The sequence below is a fragment of the Ranitomeya imitator genome, unplaced genomic scaffold, assembly GCF_032444005.1.
Source record: "Ranitomeya imitator isolate aRanImi1 unplaced genomic scaffold, aRanImi1.pri SCAFFOLD_131, whole genome shotgun sequence".
Classification (NCBI taxonomy): Eukaryota; Metazoa; Chordata; class Amphibia; order Anura; family Dendrobatidae; genus Ranitomeya; species Ranitomeya imitator.
Window position 1 is genome coordinate 96,181 of NW_027194164.1, and position 22,246 is coordinate 118,426.

The window sequence follows — 22,246 nt, forward strand, 5'->3', positions numbered from 1 at the left end:
GGAGCGGTGTGGGACCACGCCTGGCACTGAGTGTCGGGTGTCAGCAGTCAGAATCAGCTGAATCCCAGCGATGATCGCGTTTGCACAGGCCGTGTGACAGCAAAGTCATCGGGATGTCAATATGACCCAGGTTACAGGGACATATGGATACGTCCAAGGTGGGAAAGGGGTTAACAAAGCCAAACATGAGGAATGACAAGGGATTGCCTTAATAGTGGACAACCACTTTAAGAAAATGCAATTACTGGTTAAAACATTTCCAACATTCTGAACATGGAAAAGGCTTCTCCCCTGTGTGACTGCTCTGATGTTTGTTAAGTTAATATCTGTGTAAAACATTTTCCAGAATAATCACATGAAATAGGTTAAGTTAATTTCTGTGTAAAATATTTTCCGGAATAATCACATGAAATAGGCTTCTCCCGTCTGTGAATTCTTTTGTGACTATCAAAATCTGATATCTGTTTAAAACATTTCCCATATTCTGAACATGAAAAAGGCTTCTCCCCTGTGTGGGTTCTCTGGTGCATAACAAAATCTGATTTATGCTTAAAACTTTTCCCTCATTTTGAACAGCAAAAAGGTTTCTTCACTGTGTGAGTTCTCTGGTGCTTAACAAAGTTTGGCTTCTGTGTAAAACATTTCCCACATGCTGAACAGGAAAAAGGCCTCTCCCCTGTGTGAGTTCTCTGGTGCACAACAAGTTTACGTTTGTGGTTAAACATTTCCCACATTCTGAACATGAAAAAGGCTTTTCCCCTGTGTGAGTTCTCTGGTGACAAAGAAGATGTGATTTATTCACAAAACATTTCCCACATTCTGAACACGAAAAAGGCTTCTCCCCTGTGTGCCCTGTGTGAGTTCTCTGGTGCGCAACAAGAATAAATTTCTGGTTAAAATGTTTCCCATATTCTGTACAGGAAAAATACTTCACCCCTGTGTGTGACTTCTCTGGTGCTTAAACAAATTTGTTTTCTGGTTAAAACACTTCCCACATTCTGACCAGGAAAAAGGCTTCTCCCTTGTGTGGTTTCTCTGGTGCTTAACCAAATCTGATTTGTGTTTAAAACATTTCCCACATTCTGAACAGCAAAAAGCTGCTCCCCTGTGTGAGTACTATGGTGCACAACCAAATCTGATTTTCGGTTAAAACATTTCCCACATTCTGAACAGAAAAAAGGCTTCTCCCCCGTGTGCGTTCTATGGTGCACAACAAAATCTGATTTGTCGTTAAAACATTTCCCACATTATGAACATGAATTTCAAGGCTCCTCCCCTGTGTGGATTCTCTGGTGCTTAACCAAATCTGATTTTCGGTTAAAACATTTCCCACATTCTGAACAGCAAAAAGGCTTCTCCCCTGTGTGAGCTCTATGGTGCACAACCAAATTTCATTTCTCGTTAAAACATTTCCCACATTCTAAACATGAATAAGGCTTCTTCCCTGTGTGAATTATCTGGTGCTTAAGCAAATATGATTTCTGGTTAAAACATTTCCCACATTTTGAACAGGAAAAAGCGTTCTCACCTGTGTGGGTTCTTTGGTGTATAACAAGCTTGTGTTTCTGGTTAAAACACTTCCCACATTCTGAACAGGAAAAAGGCTTCTCCCCTATGTGGGTTCTCTGGTGTGTAACTAGTTTATATTTGTGGTTAAAACATTTCCCACATTCTGAACAGCAAAAAGGCTTCTCCCCTGTGTGAGCTCTATGGTGCACAACCAAATTTCATTTCTCGTTAAAACATTTCCCACATTCTGAACATGAATAAGGCTTCTCCCCTGTGTGAATTCTCTGGTGCTTAAGCAAATATGATTTCTGGTTAAAACATTTCCCACATTCTGAACATGAATAAGGCTTCTCCCCTGTGTGAATTCTCTGGTGCTTAAGCAAATATGATTTCTGGTTAAAACATTTCCCACATTTTGAACAGGAAAAAGGCTTCTCCCCTGTGTGGGTTCTTTGGTGCTTAACCAAAACTGATTTCTCGTTAAAACATTTGCCACATTCTGAACATGAAAACAGCTTCTCCCCTGTGTGGGTTTTGGGGTGCGTAACCAAAGCCGATTTGTTTAAAACATTTCCCACATTCAGAACAGGAAAATGGCTTCTCTCCTGTGTGGGTTCTCTGGTGCTTAACCACAGTTGTGTGGGTTCTTTGGTTTATGGTATTTCCATATACTGAATGTGAAAATGACTTTTCTTTAAGAGCAGATTGTGCTTTAATGCTCATTTTGTGACTATCATTTTCCTTTGTAGTCAGTAATAAATCAGAAGACAGGACCTTTTTCAAAGGATCAGATGACAGAACTTTGCTGTGAAGGGATGATGGTATATCTGAAGTCATGGCATTCAATTCAGTTGCATCCTGTGGGATTTTGAGGTCATCCGATTTAAAAATTGAAGATGTCAGCTGTCCCTCTGATCTCCGGGTACAGTCATGTGCTGGGTAGTCATATGAAGGAATCTCCTCTTTACACTGCTCATCACCCCTCACATATGTCTCTGTAGTATTAATGTTGCTCAGATCTTCACTCTGGTGATCCTGAGGAACATTAGGATCTTCTTGTTTACAGTCCTGTGGAAGAAGAGGACAAGGACATCTCTCTGGTGTTGTCCTCTTACTGGATAGATCTGGCGATGTGAGGGGCTGGAGAACCTCCATTATGGCGTTCTTGTACAAAGCTGTGTGTCCTTCTAAATACTCCCACTCCTCCATGGAGAAATAGATGGCGACATCCTGACACCTTATAGGAACCTCTCCAGTCAGCAGCTCAATCATCTTGCAGATGAGTTCTAGGATCTTCTAGTCATTGATGTCCTCATGTATCAGGGGGTGAGGTGGAGGCCCTGTGATTGGGCTCAGGGGTCTTCCCCATCCCTCAGACACAGGGTCCTGACAGCGCTCACTAGAGATCTTTTTCACTACTGTGTAACGAGTAAACCGGAAGAGGATCTCTAGGGTGAGGTATAATATCTTGTCTGCCATCTTGTCTCTGTCCATATCCATCTTAGATGGGTAAACAAGGAAAATTTTCTTACGTAGAAGATCGTCACTGAGAGGATCTGATATTGTAGAGACCTCCACCCACAGAGCCGCACTCCACATAGAGAATAATGGAGCCTCCAGCACCGACATCCACCTGCAGAGCCGCACTCCACATAGAGAATAATGGAGCCTCCAGCACCGACCTCCACCTGCAGAGCCGCACTCCACATAGAGAATATTGGAGCCTCCAGCACCGGCCTCCACCCGCGAACATAACCTCCAATACAGTGTCTTTTTTTGGGAGGTGTATTCCTATGCACCTCTTCACACCCACGTATTGGTATACGCTACCTGATTATGGCTATTTGGTGTTATCCTCCTCCTCCTCATCATCATCCACCACCACCACTAGAACACTAGGGTGAACGTGTTCTGTAATTCTACAGCTACTCTAGATTTTTGCAAGGGTGTTTATGATGCCCGAAAATATTTTATTTAAAGAAAAAAATGTGTACCCCCAGGGGGAAAGATTTGTCGTGTATGGGCATTCCATGTATAGGAGACCAGCTCCTTTAAATTGGGAAAAGATTCATAGGAGGACATCCTCCACGACTCCAGTCTCCACCACTAGAACACCAGGGTGAACGTATTCCGTGATGCAACAGCCACTCTAGTTTTTGGCAAGGGTGTTTAAGATGCCCGCCCACCTCTACGTCTCTTCCAAGGCTTATTGGAGTGCGTGTGAATTTGGAGAAGGGCAGGCATTGCATTTAATTCATAAGCAAATAGTATGGGAGTACCAAATGAATAATGTGAACTTGGTTTTCCTGTGGCCATCCAGTAAGTGGGCCCAAAGGCTTATTGGGGTGCGTGTAACTTTGGTGCAGTTCAGGCCTTGCATTCAATGCGTAAGTAAACAGTATGGGAGTAATCAATGCATAAGTAAACAGTATGGGAGTACCAAATGAATAATGTGAACTTGCTTTTCAAGTGGCCACCCACTACGTCATTTCAAAGGCTTATTGTGGTGCCTGTAACTTTGGGGCAGGGCAGGCCTTGCATTCAATGCATAGGCAAACACTATGGGAGACCGACTTTCTTATAATGGGAACATTTTTTCAGGAGGCCCTCCTGTACATCTGATGAAAGATCCAAAACACAACAGTAAGTCCACCTCTGAGCGGCTTAAGAAAAACAAAATTATGACTTTGGAGTCGCCTAGTCAAAGTCTTGACCTTATTCTGATTGAGATGCTGTGGCATCTATGGTGAGGAACATCACGACATTGGGTCACCATGGCAACGATCAGGACCCCACAAAGATGTTGCAGGGTCTCCGATCTAAAGGCAAAGAGGCGGTCTGCTGTGAGCTCGATCACATCACTTAGGGGGTTAAAGTACCGCGGGAGCGGTGTGGGACCACGCCTGGCACTGAGTGTCGGGTGTCAGCAGTCAGAATCAGCTGAATCCCAGCGATGATCGCGTTTGCACAGGCCGTGTGACAGCAAAGTCATCGGGATGTCAATATGACCCAGGTTACAGGGACATATGGATACGTCCAAGGTGGGAAAGGGGTTAACAAAGCCAAACATGAGGAATGACAAGGGATTGCCTTAATAGTGGACAACCACTTTAAGAAAATGCAATTACTGGTTAAAACATTTCCAACATTCTGAACATGGAAAAGGCTTCTCCCCTGTGTGACTGCTCTGATGTTTGTTAAGTTAATATCTGTGTAAAACATTTTCCAGAATAATCACATGAAATAGGTTAAGTTAATTTCTGTGTAAAATATTTTCCAGAATAATCACATGAAATAGGCTTCTCCCGTCTGTGAATTCTTTTGTGACTATCAAAATCTGATATCTGTTTAAAACATTTCCCATATTCTGAACATGAAAAAGGCTTCTCCCCTGTGTGGGTTCTCTGGTGCATAACAAAATCTGATTTATGCTTAAAACTTTTCCCTCATTTTGAACAGCAAAAAGGTTTCTTCACTGTGTGAGTTCTCTGGTGCTTAACAAAGTTTGGCTTCTGTGTAAAACATTTCCCACATGCTGAACAGGAAAAAGGCCTCTCCCCTGTGTGAGTTCTCTGGTGCACAACAAGTTTACGTTTGTGGTTAAACATTTCCCACATTCTGAACATGAAAAAGGCTTTTCCCCTGTGTGAGTTCTCTGGTGACAAAGAAGATGTGATTTATTCACAAAACATTTCCCACATTCTGAACACGAAAAAGGCTTCTCCCCTGTGTGCCCTGTGTGAGTTCTCTGGTGCGCAACAAGAATAAATTTCTGGTTAAAATGTTTCCCATATTCTGTACAGGAAAAATACTTCACCCCTGTGTGTGACTTCTCTGGTGCTTAAACAAATTTGTTTTCTGGTTAAAACACTTCCCACATTCTGACCAGGAAAAAGGCTTCTCCCTTGTGTGGTTTCTCTGGTGCTTAACCAAATCTGATTTGTGTTTAAAACATTTCCCACATTCTGAACAGCAAAAAGCTGCTCCCCTGTGTGAGTACTATGGTGCACAACCAAATCTGATTTTCGGTTAAAACATTTCCCACATTCTGAACAGAAAAAAGGCTTCTCCCCCGTGTGCGTTCTATGGTGCACAACAAAATCTGATTTGTCGTTAAAACATTTCCCACATTATGAACATGAATTTCAAGGCTCCTCCCCTGTGTGGATTCTCTGGTGCTTAACCAAATCTGATTTTCGGTTAAAACATTTCCCACATTCTGAACAGCAAAAAGGCTTCTCCCCTGTGTGAGCTCTATGGTGCACAACCAAATTTCATTTCTCGTTAAAACATTTCCCACATTCTAAACATGAATAAGGCTTCTTCCCTGTGTGAATTATCTGGTGCTTAAGCAAATATGATTTCTGGTTAAAACATTTCCCACATTTTGAACAGGAAAAAGCGTTCTCACCTGTGTGGGTTCTTTGGTGTATAACAAGCTTGTGTTTCTGGTTAAAACACTTCCCACATTCTGAACAGGAAAAAGGCTTCTCCCCTATGTGGGTTCTCTGGTGTGTAACTAGTTTATATTTGTGGTTAAAACATTTCCCACATTCTGAACAGCAAAAAGGCTTCTCCCCTGTGTGAGCTCTATGGTGCACAACCAAATTTCATTTCTCGTTAAAACATTTCCCACATTCTGAACATGAATAAGGCTTCTCCCCTGTGTGAATTCTCTGGTGCTTAAGCAAATATGATTTCTGGTTAAAACATTTCCCACATTCTGAACATGAATAAGGCTTCTCCCCTGTGTGAATTCTCTGGTGCTTAAGCAAATATGATTTCTGGTTAAAACATTTCCCACATTTTGAACAGGAAAAAGGCTTCTCCCCTGTGTGGGTTCTTTGGTGCTTAACCAAAACTGATTTCTCGTTAAAACATTTGCCACATTCTGAACATGAAAACAGCTTCTCCCCTGTGTGGGTTTTGGGGTGCGTAACCAAAGCCGATTTGTTTAAAACATTTCCCACATTCAGAACAGGAAAATGGCTTCTCTCCTGTGTGGGTTCTCTGGTGCTTAACCACAGTTGTGTGGGTTCTTTGGTTTATGGTATTTCCATATACTGAATGTGAAAATGACTTTTCTTTAAGAGCAGATTGTGCTTTAATGCTCATTTTGTGACTATCATTTTCCTTTGTAGTCAGTAATAAATCAGAAGACAGGACCTTTTTCAAAGGATCAGATGACAGAACTTTGCTGTGAAGGGATGATGGTATATCTGAAGTCATGGCATTCAATTCAGTTGCATCCTGTGGGATTTTGAGGTCATCCGATTTAAAAATTGAAGATGTCAGCTGTCCCTCTGATCTCCGGGTACAGTCATGTGCTGGGTAGTCATATGAAGGAATCTCCTCTTTACACTGCTCATCACCCCTCACATATGTCTCTGTAGTATTAATGTTGCTCAGATCTTCACTCTGGTGATCCTGAGGAACATTAGGATCTTCTTGTTTACAGTCCTGTGGAAGAAGAGGACAAGGACATCTCTCTGGTGTTGTCCTCTTACTGGATAGATCTGGCGATGTGAGGGGCTGGAGAACCTCCATTATGGCGTTCTTGTACAAAGCTGTGTGTCCTTCTAAATACTCCCACTCCTCCATGGAGAAATAGATGGCGACATCCTGACACCTTATAGGAACCTCTCCAGTCAGCAGCTCAATCATCTTGCAGATGAGTTCTAGGATCTTCTAGTCATTGATGTCCTCATGTATCAGGGGGTGAGGTGGAGGCCCTGTGATTGGGCTCAGGGGTCTTCCCCATCCCTCAGACACAGGGTCCTGACAGCGCTCACTAGAGATCTTTTTCACTACTGTGTAACGAGTAAACCGGAAGAGGATCTCTAGGGTGAGGTATAATATCTTGTCTGCCATCTTGTCTCTGTCCATATCCATCTTAGATGGGTAAACAAGGAAAATTTTCTTACGTAGAAGATCGTCACTGAGAGGATCTGATATTGTAGAGACCTCCACCCACAGAGCCGCACTCCACATAGAGAATAATGGAGCCTCCAGCACCGACATCCACCTGCAGAGCCGCACTCCACATAGAGAATAATGGAGCCTCCAGCACCGACCTCCACCTGCAGAGCCGCACTCCACATAGAGAATATTGGAGCCTCCAGCACCGGCCTCCACCCGCGAACATAACCTCCAATACAGTGTCTTTTTTTGGGAGGTGTATTCCTATGCACCTCTTCACACCCACGTATTGGTATACGCTACCTGATTATGGCTATTTGGTGTTATCCTCCTCCTCCTCATCATCATCCACCACCACCACTAGAACACTAGGGTGAACGTGTTCTGTAATTCTACAGCTACTCTAGATTTTTGCAAGGGTGTTTATGATGCCCGAAAATATTTTATTTAAAGAAAAAAATGTGTACCCCCAGGGGGAAAGATTTGTCGTGTATGGGCATTCCATGTATAGGAGACCAGCTCCTTTAAATTGGGAAAAGATTCATAGGAGGACATCCTCCACGACTCCAGTCTCCACCACTAGAACACCAGGGTGAACGTATTCCGTGATGCAACAGCCACTCTAGTTTTTGGCAAGGGTGTTTAAGATGCCCGCCCACCTCTACGTCTCTTCCAAGGCTTATTGGAGTGCGTGTGAATTTGGAGAAGGGCAGGCATTGCATTTAATTCATAAGCAAATAGTATGGGAGTACCAAATGAATAATGTGAACTTGGTTTTCCTGTGGCCATCCAGTAAGTGGGCCCAAAGGCTTATTGGGGTGCGTGTAACTTTGGTGCAGTTCAGGCCTTGCATTCAATGCGTAAGTAAACAGTATGGGAGTAATCAATGCATAAGTAAACAGTATGGGAGTACCAAATGAATAATGTGAACTTACTTTTCAAGTGGCCACCCACTACGTCATTTCAAAGGCTTATTGTGGTGCCTGTAACTTTGGGGCAGGGCAGGCCTTGCATTCAATGCATAGGCAAACACTATGGGAGACCGACTTTCTTATAATGGGAACATTTTTTCAGGAGGCCCTCCTGTACATCTCATGAAAGATCCAAAACACAACAGTAAGTCCACCTCTGAGCGGCTTAAGAAAAACAAAATTATGACTTTGGAGTCGCCTAGTCAAAGTCTTGACCTTATTCTGATTGAGATGCTGTGGCATCTATGGTGAGGAACATCACGACATTGGGTCACCATGGCAACGATCAGGACCCCACAAAGATGTTGCAGGGTCTCCGATCCAAAGGCAAAGAGGCGGTCTGCTGTGAGCTCGATCACATCACTTAGGGGGTTAAAGTACCGCGGGAGCGGTGTGGGACCACGCCTGGCACTGAGTGTCGGGTGTCAGCAGTCAGAATCAGCTGAATCCCAGCGATGATCGCGTTTGCACAGGCCGTGTGACAGCAAAGTCATCGGGATGTCAATATGACCCAGGTTACAGGGACATATGGATACGTCCAAGGTGGGAAAGGGGTTAACAAAGCCAAACATGAGGAATGACAAGGGATTGCCTTAATAGTGGACAACCACTTTAAGAAAATGCAATTACTGGTTAAAACATTTCCAACATTCTGAACATGGAAAAGGCTTCTCCCCTGTGTGACTGCTCTGATGTTTGTTAAGTTAATATCTGTGTAAAACATTTTCCAGAATAATCACATGAAATAGGCTTCTCCCGTCTGTGAATTCTTTTGTGACTATCAAAATCTGATATCTGTTTAAAACATTTCCCATATTCTGAACATGAAAAAGGCTTCTCCCCTGTGTGGGTTCTCTGGTGCATAACAAAATCTGATTTATGCTTAAAACTTTTCCCTCATTTTGAACAGCAAAAAGGTTTCTTCACTGTGTGAGTTCTCTGGTGCTTAACAAAGTTTGGCTTCTGTGTAAAACATTTCCCACATGCTGAACAGGAAAAAGGCCTCTCCCCTGTGTGAGTTCTCTGGTGCACAACAAGTTTACGTTTGTGGTTAAACATTTCCCACATTCTGAACATGAAAAAGGCTTTTCCCCTGTGTGAGTTCTCTGGTGACAAAGAAGATGTGATTTATTCACAAAACATTTCCCACATTCTGAACACGAAAAAGGCTTCTCCCCTGTGTGCGTTCTATGGTGCACAACAAAATCTGATTTGTCGTTAAAACATTTCCCACATTATGAACATGAATAAGGCTCCTCCCCTGTGTGGATTCTCTGGTGCTTAACCAAATCTGATTTTCGGTTAAAACATTTCCCACATTCTGAACAGCAAAAAGGCTTCTCCCCTGTGTGAGCTCTATGGTGCACAACCAAATATCATTTCTCGTTAAAACATTTCCCACATTCTAAACATGAATAAGGCTTCTTCCCTGTGTGAATTCTCTGGTGCTTAAGCAAATATGATTTCTGGTTAAAACATTTCCCACATTTTGAACAGGAAAAATCGTTCTCACCTGTGTGGGTTCTTTGGTGTATAACAAGCTTGTGTTTCTGGTTAAAACACTTCCCACATTCTGAACAGGAAAAAGGCTTCTCCCCTATGTGGGTTCTCTGGTGTGTAACTAGTTTATATTTGTGGTTAAAACATTTCCCACATTCTGAACAGCAAAAAGGCTTCTCCCCTGTGTGAGCTCTATGGTGCACAACCAAATTTCATTTCTCGTTAAAACATTTCCCACATTCTGAACATGAATAAGGCTTCTCCCCTGTGTGGGTTCTTTGGTGCTTAACCAAAACTGATTTCTCGTTAAAACATTTGCCACATTCTGAACATGAAAACAGCTTCTCCCCTGTGTGGGTTTTGGGGTGCGTAACCAAAGCCGATTTGTTTAAAACATTTCCCACATTCAGAACAGGAAAATGGCTTCTCTCCTGTGTGGGTTCTCTGGTGCTTAACCACAGTTGTGTGGGTTCTTTGGTTTATGGTATTTCCATATACTGAATGTGAAAATGACTTCTTTTCTTTAAGAGCAGATTGTGCTTTAATGCTCATTTTGTGACTATCATTTTCCTTTGTAGTCAGTAATAAATCAGAAGACAGGACCTTTTTCAAAGGATCAGATGACAGAACTTTGCTGTGAAGGGATGATGGTATATCTGAAGTCATGGCATTCAATTCAGTTGCATCCTGTGGGATTTTGAGGTCATCCGATTTAAAAATTGAAGATGTCAGCTGTCCCTCTGATCTCCGGGTACAGTCATGTGCTGGGTAGTCATATGAAGGAATCTCCTCTTTACACTGCTCATCACCCCTCACATATGTCTCTGTAGTATTAATGTTGCTCAGATCTTCACTCTGGTGATCCTGAGGAACATTAGGATCTTCTTGTTTACAGTCCTGTGGAAGAAGAGGACAAGGACATCTCTCTGGTGTTGTCCTCTTACTGGATAGATCTGGCGATGTGAGGGGCTGGAGAACCTCCATTATGGCGTTCTTGTACAAAGCTGTGTGTCCTTCTAAATACTCCCACTCCTCCATGGAGAAATAGATGGCGACATCCTGACACCTTATAGGAACCTCTCCAGTCAGCAGCTCAATCATCTTGCAGATGAGTTCTAGGATCTTCTGGTCATTGATGTCCTCATGTATCAGGGGGTGAGGTGGAGGCCCTGTGATTGGGCTCAGGGGTCTTCCCCATCCCTCAGACACAGGGTCCTGACAGCGCTCACTAGAGATCTTTTTCACTACTGTGTAACGAGTAAACCGGAAGAGGATCTCTAGGGTGAGGTATAATATCTTGTCTGCCATCTTGTCTCTGTCCATATCCATCTTAGATGGGTAAACAAGGAAAATTTTCTTACGTAGAAGATCGTCACTGAGAGGATCTGATATTGTAGAGACCTCCACCCACAGAGCCGCACTCCACATAGAGAATAATGGAGCCTCCAGCACCGACATCCACCTGCAGAGCCGCACTCCACATAGAGAATAATGGAGCCTCCAGCACCGACCTCCACCTGCAGAGCCGCACTCCACATAGAGAATATTGGAGCCTCCAGCACCGGCCTCCACCCGCGAACATAACCTCCAATACAGTGTCTTTTTTTGGGAGGTGTATTCCTATGCACCTCTTCACACCCACGTATTGGTATACGCTACCTGATTATGGCTATTTGGTGTTATCCTCCTCCTCCTCCTCATCATCATCCATCACCACCACTAGAACACTAGGGTGAACGTGTTCTGTAATTCTACAGCTACTCTAGATTTTTGCAAGGGTGTTTATGATGCCCGAAAATATTTTATTTAAAGAAAAAAATGTGTACCCCCAGGGGGAAAGATTTGTCGTGTATGGGCATTCCATGTATAGGAGACCAGCTCCTTTAAATTGGGAAAAGATTCATAGGAGGACATCCTCCAGGACTCCAGTCTCCACCACTAGAACACCAGGGTGAACGTATTCCGTGATGCAACAGCCACTCTAGTTTTTGGCAAGGGTGTTTAAGATGCCCGCCCACCTCTACGTCTCTTCCAAGGCTTATTGGAGTGCGTGTGAATTTGGAGAAGGGCAGGCATTGCATTTAATTCATAAGCAAATAGTATGGGAGTACCAAATGAATAATGTGAACTTGGTTTTCCTGTGGCCATCCAGTAAGTGGGCTCAAAGGCTTATTGGGGTGCGTGTAACTTTGGTGCAGTTCAGGCCTTGCATTCAATGCGTAAGTAAACAGTATGGGAGTAATCAATGCATAAGTAAACAGTATGGGAGTACCAAATGAATAATGTGAACTTACTTTTCAAGTGGCCACCCACTACGTCATTTCAAAGGCTTATTGTGGTGCCTGTAACTTTGGGGCAGGGCAGGCCTTGCATTCAATGCATAGGCAAACACTATGGGAGACCGACTTTCTTATAATGGGAACATTTTTTCAGGAGGCCCTCCTGTACATCTCATGAAAGATCCAAAACACAACAGTAAGTCCACCTCTGAGCGGCTTAAGAAAAACAAAATTATGACTTTGGAGTCGCCTAGTCAAAGTCTTGACCTTATTCTGATTGAGATGCTGTGGCATCTATGGTGAGGAACATCACGACATTGGGTCACCATGGCAACGATCAGGACCCCACAAAGATGTTGCAGGGTCTCCGATCCAAAGGCAAAGAGGCGGTCTGCTGTGAGCTCGATCACATCACTTAGGGGGTTAAAGTACCGCGGGAGCGGTGTGGGACCACGCCTGGCACTGAGTGTCGGGTGTCAGCAGTCAAAATCAGCTGAATCCCAGCGATGATCGCGTTTGCACAGGCCGTGTGACAGCAAAGTCATCGGGATGTCAATATGACCCAGGTTACAGGGACATATGGATACGTCCAAGGTGGGAAAGGGGTTAACAAAGCCAAACATGAGGAATGACAAGGGATTGCCTTAATAGTGGACAACCACTTTAAGAAAATGCAATTACTGGTTAAAACATTTCCAACATTCTGAACATGGAAAAGGCTTCTCCCCTGTGTGACTGCTCTGATGTTTGTTAAGTTAATATCTGTGTAAAACATTTTCCAGAATAATCACATGAAATAGGCTTCTCCCGTCTGTGAATTCTTTTGTGACTATCAAAATCTGATATCTGTTTAAAACATTTCCCATATTCTGAACATGAAAAAGGCTTCTCCCCTGTGTGGGTTCTCTGGTGCATAACAAAATCTGATTTATGCTTAAAACTTTTCCCTCATTTTGAACAGCAAAAAGGTTTCTTCACTGTGTGAGTTCTCTGGTGCTTAACAAAGTTTGGCTTCTGTGTAAAACATTTCCCACATGCTGAACAGGAAAAAGGCCTCTCCCCTGTGTGAGTTCTCTGGTGCACAACAAGTTTACGTTTGTGGTTAAACATTTCCCACATTCTGAACATGAAAAAGGCTTTTCCCCTGTGTGAGTTCTCTGGTGACAAAGAAGATGTGATTTATTCACAAAACATTTCCCACATTCTGAACACGAAAAAGGCTTCTCCCCTGTGTGCGTTCTATGGTGCACAACAAAATCTGATTTGTCGTTAAAACATTTCCCACATTATGAACATGAATAAGGCTCCTCCCCTGTGTGGATTCTCTGGTGCTTAACCAAATCTGATTTTCGGTTAAAACATTTCCCACATTCTGAACAGCAAAAAGGCTTCTCCCCTGTGTGAGCTCTATGGTGCACAACCAAATATCATTTCTCGTTAAAACATTTCCCACATTCTAAACATGAATAAGGCTTCTTCCCTGTGTGAATTCTCTGGTGCTTAAGCAAATATGATTTCTGGTTAAAACATTTCCCACATTTTGAACAGGAAAAATCGTTCTCACCTGTGTGGGTTCTTTGGTGTATAACAAGCTTGTGTTTCTGGTTAAAACACTTCCCACATTCTGAACAGGAAAAAGGCTTCTCCCCTATGTGGGTTCTCTGGTGTGTAACTAGTTTATATTTGTGGTTAAAACATTTCCCACATTCTGAACAGCAAAAAGGCTTCTCCCCTGTGTGAGCTCTATGGTGCACAACCAAATTTCATTTCTCGTTAAAACATTTCCCACATTCTGAACATGAATAAGGCTTCTCCCCAGTGTGAGCTCTATGGTGCACAACCAAATTTCATTTCTCGTTAAAACATTTCCCACATTCTGAACATGAATAAGGCTTCTCCCCTGTGTGAATTCTCTGGTGCTTAAGCAAATATGATTTCTGGTTAAAACATTTCCCACATTCTGAACATGAATAAGACTTCTCCCCTGTGAATTCTCTGGTGCTTAAGCAAATATGATTTCTGGTTAAAACATTTCCCACATTTTGAACAGGAAAAAGGCTTCTCCCCTGTGTGGGTTCTTTGGTGCTTAACCAAAACTGATTTCTCGTTAAAACATTTGCCACATTCTGAACATGAAAACAGCTTCTCCCCTGTGTGGGTTTTGGGGTGCGTAACCAAAGCCGATTTGTTTAAAACATTTCCCACATTCAGAACAGGAAAATGGCTTCTCTCCTGTGTGGGTTCTCTGGTGCTTAACCACAGTTGTGTGGGTTCTTTGGTTTATGGTATTTCCATATACTGAATGTGAAAATGACTTCTTTTCTTTAAGAGCAGATTGTGCTTTAATGCTCATTTTGTGACTATCATTTTCCTTTGTAGTCAGTAATAAATCAGAAGACAGGACCTTTTTCAAAGGATCAGATGACAGAACTTTGCTGTGAAGGGATGATGGTATATCTGAAGTCATGGCATTCAATTCAGTTGCATCCTGTGGGATTTTGAGGTCATCCGATTTAAAAATTGAAGATGTCAGCTGTCCCTCTGATCTCCGGGTACAGTCATGTGCTGGGTAGTCATATGAAGGAATCTCCTCTTTACACTGCTCATCACCCCTCACATATGTCTCTGTAGTATTAATGTTGCTCAGATCTTCACTCTGGTGATCCTGAGGAACATTAGGATCTTCTTGTTTACAGTCCTGTGGAAGAAGAGGACAAGGACATCTCTCTGGTGTTGTCCTCTTACTGGATAGATCTGGCGATGTGAGGGGCTGGAGAACCTCCATTATGGCGTTCTTGTACAAAGCTGTGTGTCCTTCTAAATACTCCCACTCCTCCATGGAGAAATAGATGGCGACATCCTGACACCTTATAGGAACCTCTCCAGTCAGCAGCTCAATCATCTTGCAGATGAGTTCTAGGATCTTCTGGTCATTGATGTCCTCATGTATCAGGGGGTGAGGTGGAGGCCCTGTGATTGGGCTCAGGGGTCTTCCCCATCCCTCAGACACAGGGTCCTGACAGCGCTCACTAGAGATCTTTTTCACTACTGTGTAACGAGTAAACCGGAAGAGGATCTCTAGGGTGAGGTATAATATCTTGTCTGCCATCTTGTCTCTGTCCATATCCATCTTAGATGGGTAAACAAGGAAAATTTTCTTACGTAGAAGATCGTCACTGAGAGGATCTGATATTGTAGAGACCTCCACCCACAGAGCCGCACTCCACATAGAGAATAATGGAGCCTCCAGCACCGACATCCACCTGCAGAGCCGCACTCCACATAGAGAATAATGGAGCCTCCAGCACCGACCTCCACCTGCAGAGCCGCACTCCACATAGAGAATATTGGAGCCTCCAGCACCGGCCTCCACCCGCGAACATAACCTCCAATACAGTGTCTTTTTTTGGGAGGTGTATTCCTATGCACCTCTTCACACCCACGTATTGGTATACGCTACCTGATTATGGCTATTTGGTGTTATCCTCCTCCTCCTCCTCATCATCATCCATCACCACCACTAGAACACTAGGGTGAACGTGTTCTGTAATTCTACAGCTACTCTAGATTTTTGCAAGGGTGTTTATGATGCCCGAAAATATTTTATTTAAAGAAAAAAATGTGTACCCCCAGGGGGAAAGATTTGTCGTGTATGGGCATTCCATGTATAGGAGACCAGCTCCTTTAAATTGGGAAAAGATTCATAGGAGGACATCCTCCAGGACTCCAGTCTCCACCACTAGAACACCAGGGTGAACGTATTCCGTGATGCAACAGCCACTCTAGTTTTTGGCAAGGGTGTTTAAGATGCCCGCCCACCTCTACGTCTCTTCCAAGGCTTATTGGAGTGCGTGTGAATTTGGAGAAGGGCAGGCATTGCATTTAATTCATAAGCAAATAGTATGGGAGTACCAAATGAATAATGTGAACTTGGTTTTCCTGTGGCCATCCAGTAAGTGGGCTCAAAGGCTTATTGGGGTGCGTGTAACTTTGGTGCAGTTCAGGCCTTGCATTCAATGCGTAAGTAAACAGTATGGGAGTAATCAATGCGTAAGTAAACAGTATGGGAGTAATCAATGCATAAGTAAACAGTATGGGAGTACCAAATGAATAATGTGAACTTACTTTTCAAGTGGCCACCCACTACGTCATTTCAAAGGCTTATTGTGGTGCCTGTAACTTTGGGGCAGGGCAGGCCTTGCATTCAATGCATAGGCAAACACTATGGGAGACCGACTTTCTTATAATGGGAACATTTTTTCAGGAGGCCCTCCTGTACATCTGATGAAAGATCCAAAACACAACAGTAAGTCCACCTCTGAGCGGCTTAAGAAAAACAAAATTATGACTTTGGAGTCGCCTAGTCAAAGTCTTGACCTTATTCTGATTGAGATGCTGTGGCATCTATGGTGAGGAACATCACGACATTGGGTCACCATGGCAACGATCAGGACCCCACAAAGATGTTGCAGGGTCTCCGATCCAAAGGCAAAGAGGCGGTCTGCTGTGAGCTCGATCACATCACTTAGGGGGTTAAAGTACCGCGGGAGCGGTGTGGGACCACGCCTGGCACTGAGTGTCGGGTGTCAGCAGTCAAAATCAGCTGAATCCCAGCGATGATCGCGTTTGCACAGGCCGTGTGACAGCAAAGTCATCGGGATGTCAATATGACCCAGGTTACAGGGACATATGGATACGTCCAAGGTGGGAAAGGGGTTAACAAAGCCAAACATGAGGAATGACAAGGGATTGCCTTAATAGTGGACAACCACTTTAAGAAAATGCAATTACTGGTTAAAACATTTCCAACATTCTGAACATGGAAAAGGCTTCTCCCCTGTGTGACTGCTCTGATGTTTGTTAAGTTAATATCTGTGTAAAACATTTTCCAGAATAATCACATGAAATAGGCTTCTCCCGTCTGTGAATTCTTTTGTGACTATCAAAATCTGATATCTGTTTAAAACATTTCCCATATTCTGAACATGAAAAAGGCTTCTCCCCTGTGTGGGTTCTCTGGTGCATAACAAAATCTGATTTATGCTTAAAACTTTTCCCTCATTTTGAACAGCAAAAAGGTTTCTTCACTGTGTGAGTTCTCTGGTGCTTAACAAAGTTTGGCTTCTGTGTAAAACATTTCCCACATGCTGAACAGGAAAAAGGCCTCTCCCCTGTGTGAGTTCTCTGGTGCACAACAAGTTTACGTTTGTGGTTAAACATTTCCCACATTCTGAACATGAAAAAGGCTTTTCCCCTGTGTGAGTTCTCTGGTGACAAAGAAGATGTGATTTATTCACAAAACATTTCCCACATTCTGAACACGAAAAAGGCTTCTCCCCTGTGTGCGTTCTATGGTGCACAACAAAATCTGATTTGTCGTTAAAACATTTCCCACATTATGAACATGAATAAGGCTCCTCCCCTGTGTGGATTCTCTGGTGCTTAACCAAATCTGATTTTCGGTTAAAACATTTCCCACATTCTGAACAGCAAAAAGGCTTCTCCCCTGTGTGAGCTCTATGGTGCACAACCAAATATCATTTCTCGTTAAAACATTTCCCACATTCTAAACATGAATAAGGCTTCTTCCCTGTGTGAATTCTCTGGTGCTTAAGCAAATATGATTTCTGGTTAAAACATTTCCCACATTTTGAACAGGAAAAATCGTTCTCACCTGTGTGGGTTCTTTGGTGTATAACAAGCTTGTGTTTCTGGTTAAAACACTTCCCACATTCTGAACAGGAAAAAGGCTTCTCCCTTATGTGGGTTCTCTGGTGTGTAACTAGTTTATATTTGTGGTTAAAACATTTCCCACATTCTGAACAGCAAAAAGGCTTCTCCCCTGTGTGAGCTCTATGGTGCACAACCAAATTTCATTTCTCGTTAAAACATTTCCCACATTCTGAACATGAATAAGGCTTCTCCCCAGTGTGAGCTCTATGGTGCACAACCAAATTTCATTTCTCGTTAAAACATTTCCCACATTCTGAACATGAATAAGGCTTCTCCCCTGTGTGAATTCTCTGGTGCTTAAGCAAATATGATTTCTGGTTAAAACATTTCCCACATTCTGAACATGAATAAGACTTCTCCCCTGTGAATTCTCTGGTGCTTAAGCAAATATGATTTCTGGTTAAAACATTTCCCACATTTTGAACAGGAAAAAGGCTTCTCCCCTGTGTGGGTTCTTTGGTGCTTAACCAAAACTGATTTCTCGTTAAAAGATTTGCCACATTCTGAACATGAAAACAGCTTCTCCCCTGTGTGGGTTTTGGGGTGCGTAACCAAAGCCGATTTGTTTAAAACATTTCCCACATTCAGAACAGGAAAATGGCTTCTCTCCTGTGTGGGTTCTCTGGTGCTTAACCACAGTTGTGTGGGTTCTTTGGTTTATGGTATTTCCATATACTGAATGTGAAAATGACTTCTTTTCTTTAAGAGCAGATTGTGCTTTAATGCTCATTTTGTGACTATCATTTTCCTTTGTAGTCAGTAATAAATCAGAAGACAGGACCTTTTTCAAAGGATCAGATGACAGAACTTTGCTGTGAAGGGATGATGGTATATCTGAAGTCATGGCATTCAATTCAGTTGCATCCTGTGGGATTTTGAGGTCATCCGATTTAAAAATTGAAGATGTCAGCTGTCCCTCTGATCTCCGGGTACAGTCATGTGCTGGGTAGTCATATGAAGGAATCTCCTCTTTACACTGCTCATCACCCCTCACATATGTCTCTGTAGTATTAATGTTGCTCAGATCTTCACTGGTGATCCTGAGGAACATTAGGATCTTCTTGTTTACAGTCCTGTGGAAGAAGAGGACAAGGACATCTCTCTGGTGTTGTCCTCTTACTGGATAGATCTGGCGATGTGAGGGCTGGAGAACCTCCATTATGGCGTTCTTGTACAAAGCTGTGTGTCCTTCTAAATACTCCCACTCCTCCATGGAGAAATAGATGGCGACATCCTAACACCTTATAGGAACCTCTCCAGTCAGCAGCTCAATCATCTTGCAGATGAGTTCTAGGATCTTCTGGTCATTGATGTCCTCATGTATCAGGGGGTGAGGTGGAGGCCCTGTGATTGGGCTCAGGGGTCTTCCCCATCCCTCAGACACAGGGTCCTGACAGCGCTCACTAGAGATCTTTTTCACTACTGTGTAACGAGTAAACCGGAAGAGCGACACTCCACATAGAGAATATTGGAGCCTCCAGCACCGACCTCCACCCGCGGAGCCGCACTCCACATATTGTACATGCTGAGGAACATGTTTGTGTTTTGGGGCAGCCTGTGGGCGGGTCTCTCCTTTGCTTCTCTGGCTTAAAGCAGGAAGATACTGCTCTGCCTAAAGTCTTGCCCTGGAGATCAAGCATATTATTAATTGAAAACTTCTACAAGAATCACAAGACGGATTTCTTCACCCCAGGTATAATTTTAATCAGTTTAACACTGACAGGAGGCAACGAAGGAGCAATTTTTACAATATTTTTCCAATAAAACAACCTTTTATTATATTATCAAAAAATAGAATAACATATTACAATAATACTCTATCACCACATATAGAAAACATAAGTATACATCAGATGGTGTTACCCACTCATAGAAAATCCAGGTTATTTACAGATAGAGAGTAAGAGTCACAAATCAATATGTATCATGGCCACTCCACTCATGTTCCATAAGGAGCCTGAGATTATTAGTGTATGTAGTTTACTTAAAATCCTGCCGACATGTTCACTTTAATCATTGTGTGGGCAACAGGCGGCAGCTTGATTCCAACAGTGACCCAGTCTTTTCTGGATAAAAGATAAAGCATTAGGATGTTGAGTATTCATTGCCAATAGGGTTGTCCAAAAGCATTGGTCATGGTAGAATTTGGTCAGATGGCACCTTGAGACTAACAAGGATTACAAAATTAAATAAAAAATTCCTAACAAGAGGTTATCCCTCACACTTAATAGAGAAGACCAAGAGACACCTCAACACTCAGCGATCACCTGCAAACAACTTCGACAGAGAATTTCTGTTTCTGCCGTTTAGTGTTAGGACTAGCAAGTGTGAGGACCCTTGACTCGGGTTGCGAGCTTGCATATCTTCGCCAAAATATCGAACAATACCTCACATATTTTTATATGTATTTTCTGCACTTTATTTTTCAGGGTGCAGCTGGGCCCATTTGGTCTTATAAACTGTGGTGTCTGTTCATATGGGATGGATTTCGATAGCACTGGGCAGCCCGCCTGATCAAATAGTATGGACGTCACTAATAGGCTGTTAACCTGGATGCTGTGCATTAATTAGTATACTAAGCATCCACCCCCTCAATGGATTGGTAGGTCGAGAGTGGCTGTTTCTTCAGTATTTTTGCACCTTTTACCGTTATCTTAACCACATGGGTCCACTGCATTCAGATTTTTCCAATGTAGAATTTGGTCAGATGGCAACTTCACACTAACAAGGATTACAAGAATATATAACAAATTCCTAACAATAGTTAGGCTAGGTTCACATTGTGCTAAGGCAGTTCGTCTAACAGACACTTTTTTAAGTAGGCAAAACGGATATAACGAACATTGTAAAACAACCATAGACTTGCATTTGTATGACGCATCGTAACGCATGTCAAAATTAGCATGCATTTGACGCACCTTCCAACGCGGCCTGCGTCTTCGGGTCCGGTCAAGCTAACGCAAGATTAACGGAAGCGTTAATTCTGCCATTGAAGTCTATTGCTAATGCAGCCAGACGCAAATCAAGCAAAATGTCCGAATGAAACCATGCATTGGATTGCGTTAACGAGGCTAGTCCATGTGGTCATGTGACCGGAAATATGATTGCAGCCATTTTGGAGCATAGGATGTAGTTTTCAAACGCGCCGACAAGGGGGGCAACGTTGTTATCTGGCCGGTGGAGATGTAGGAGGCAGAGGTATTCAAACAACTTAACAAACGCGATTACTATCGCAGATTGGATGCTCTACCATCTATCACCTTTCAACAGGAACTCACCCACCTTCTGGATGAGGGTGTAGAAAATAATGCAATAAATAACAAAATGAAAGAGTCCCTACTACCTGAGTTCCCTGTGGTCCCCACATTCTACGTGCTTCCTAAAATTCACAAAGACCCCCGATGCCCACCTGGGAGACCTATCGTCTCGGGCATCGGGGGTCTTTGTGAACCATCCTGTAAATTCATGGATTTCTATCTGCAGAAGTGCGTGGAGACTCTGCCATCCTTCGTTAAGGATACGACAGATGTCCTTAAGAGATTGGATGGTCTTATCCTGGAGGAGGACATATGGATGGTGACTTGCGACGTGGAGTCCCTGTAAACGTTGATAGACCACGGCCACGGGATGCGCGCGGCCCAATTTTTTCTTAACATGACCAATCTCGACTCAGAGCTGATATAAATCATTCTCGATTTATTACATTTTATACTTACCCATAATTTTTTTGTGTTCAAGGACCGCCCCTTCCTACAGCTCCAGGGAACGGCAATGGGGGCGTCTTGTGCGCCCTCGTATGCTAATTTGTTCCTGGGGCTGTGGGAGAGGGATACGGTCCTTGACACAGCTGGCCACAGCTCGGTCGTCTCGTGGCTGCGGTATATCGACGATGTAATTTTCATCTGGCAGGGCTCCACGTCGCGACTTGAACAATTCCTTGGCCTCCTCAATAACAACCTACTGAACATCAAATTAACTTGGAAATACAGTCAAACTGTGATTGATTTCCTAGATGTACAAATCTCTAAATCCAACAATGGCATGGTTGGCACGGATATCTACAGAAAAACAACGGCCACAAATCCCTTATTACATTATTCATCTTCACACCCACCGAAACTCAAAAACTCCATCCCAATAGGACAATTCTTACGAGCTCGCCGCATCTGCTCAAATGATACTACATTCCATAAACAGGCCAAAGATCTAGAACGTAGATTTAAGAACAGAGGATATCCAGCTAAAGAAACAACGAAGGGTTACCTTCGTGCTTCACAACAGAGTAGATATAATCTCCTGTCCAAACCCCCTCGTAAAAAATCTACAACAACCGAC

The 22,246-nt window shown here is 43.1% G+C and overlaps 2 pseudogenes; both read right to left on the reverse strand.

Moving 5' to 3' along the window:
• Positions 1-365: 365 nt before the first annotated feature.
• LOC138654788 (zinc finger protein 605-like) lies at positions 366-2,718 on the reverse strand (annotated as a pseudogene).
• Positions 2,719-4,633: 1,915 nt separating this feature from the next.
• Positions 4,634-19,124, reverse strand: LOC138654789 (zinc finger protein 208-like; annotated as a pseudogene).
• Between the last annotated feature and the right edge of the window lie 3,122 nt (positions 19,125-22,246).